The 2068-nt window shown below is 37.0% G+C and overlaps 1 pseudogene; it reads left to right on the top strand.

The window, feature by feature from the left end:
* Nucleotides 1–270: 270 nt before the first annotated feature.
* On the top strand, nt 271–1192 carry LOC145086377 (PRA1 family protein F3 pseudogene; annotated as a pseudogene).
* The last annotated feature ends 876 nt before the right edge of the window (nt 1193–2068 follow it).

The raw sequence follows: 2068 nt of genomic DNA, 5'->3' as shown, positions 1-2068 counted from the left end.
TATGTGAGTATATCTCCATGATATTCTCCGCATCAAATCAACACCAAATATAATTTCAAATAACTTTCTGAAAATGGAAAGATCCGTTTTCGACTGGTTCGAATAAAACGTAGAAACGATATTTAATAAAAAATATTAAACCAAACTGCGATAATCTAATTTAATTGTTTGATTTTATTGGTCCCACCGAGTTTTTGACACCCTTCGTCACACATCTTGCAGCACATGGCAGCTTAATTGGGCTCCTCCATTACTCGATCCACCATTATTAATATCCCACGTTCCCTCTCCATCTCGTCTACACGTCTTCCTTTCATTTACACTGCCCCATTTCCATCTCCAATTACTCGTAACCACATCTGCCGGATTCCTAATCGCCGGCGACAATGACGTCGTACGGCACAATTCCGTCGTCATCCGACGGAGGTTCTTCAAAGGTCGAGTTCCTATCCCGCGCAAAAGAACGCATACAAACAGGACTCGGTGTATCACGGCCGTGGAAACAGATGTTCGATCTACATTCGATCAACATACCTCACGGCTTCGCTGACGCAATTTCACGGATCAAAACGAACTTCGGTTACTTTCGTATGAATTACGCGTTGATTGTGCTCGTAATTTTGTTCTTAAGCTTGTTGTGGAATCCGATCTCGTTGATCGTTTTCGTTGTGTCGATGGCGGCCTGGTTGTTCCTCTACTTCCTCCGTGACGAGCCTCTTGTAATCTTTCACTACACGATTGACGATCGTGTGGTACTGGCGGTTTTATCAGTTGTCACGGTGGTTTTGCTGCTGTTGACCGGCGCCACGATGAACATAATCTTGTCCGTTTTGATCGGACTGGCGGTTGTGGTGGTTCACGCAGCTCTCAGGAAGACGGATGATTTGTGCTTAGATGAAGACGGCGTCGAGGCAGGCGGATTTTTGGCGGCTTCTTCGCCATAGAAGATAGTTTCGAAGAAGTCGTTTGCACAATATCTGGGTTTGTTAATTTACAGTTTTAGTGATGATATTGAGAGCTTGATTTATGCGTCGCAAATGTGAATGTGATGTCACTCATTTCTGTATCCTGCGTGTTTAAATTTGATTCATTTTTAGGATGTGTTTGGTTTTTAATTTTGATCAAATGCAAATGGAAGAAAAGGAGGGTGTATTTTTATTATATTTTAAGATTTAAGATATCCATTTATGCAGTTTTAGTAATGATATTAGAAGACTTATCAAATAATCATTTTCCAATAAAAGTTGGAAATTATGATTACAAATTGCAAATGTTATATGATAATGGAAAGAAATAAGTAATGATACGTATAAAATTTTAATGTTCTTTTAGGATGATGGATTGGATTAATAATGAAATAGAATATACAACGTAATGCATTGAGTAATGGGTCATCAAAATATATTGTTTTGTTTTTGTGCATAATTGGAAAGGTAAATAAAATTTAATTTTATAAATAAATAAAAAGTTATTTATAAAAATATATTTTGTTTAGAAAACAACTTTAGATAAATTGCATATCAACATGATATATGTTTAAAATACGGTTATTGTCATTATAGCTCAACGATGTTTAGTATATTGGTTTAAAAGGTCTCTCGTGATTTCTTTTTTTTTGCCTTTGAGGGGTATGTACTTGTGTTTTATCTGCCAAGCCGGTTTTACCAGTTACAATAAACATATTTGGTTTTTTATTTTTATTTTTTTAAAAGCTAAAAATTGAAAGAATAATCCATGTGAGTTTTTTTCTTCGAGAAACCTCCTTCTTCTCTTATGAATCGATTTGTAGCTTCAGGTTCTAACGATCGGAGATTTCTTCTTTATCTCCACCTCTCGAATCAATCTCACAGCCTCTTTCTCTTTTGTCCTCCTTCAAGTCGCATTGCAGAAACTTAGGTTCACCCACCCTTACCTTCAATCGAGTTGCATGTTTGATTGAGCGAGATGAAGAAGGGTGTGTGCGTCAATCTTTGATCACTTCATGCATTTGTTTAGCGTCAGCTTCAACCACCATTGATCCGAACAAGTTGTCGGAAGTTGAAGTTTAGCATGTTTGATGTCATTAGAA

This window comes from Lactuca serriola, chromosome 1 (assembly GCF_051521515.1).
Source record: "Lactuca serriola cultivar US96UC23 chromosome 1, Lser_US96UC23_V15, whole genome shotgun sequence".
NCBI lineage: Eukaryota > Viridiplantae > Streptophyta > Magnoliopsida > Asterales > Asteraceae > Lactuca > Lactuca serriola.
The sequence above is the reverse complement of the archived record's forward strand: the minus strand, read 5'-3'. Positions and strand labels throughout refer to the sequence as shown.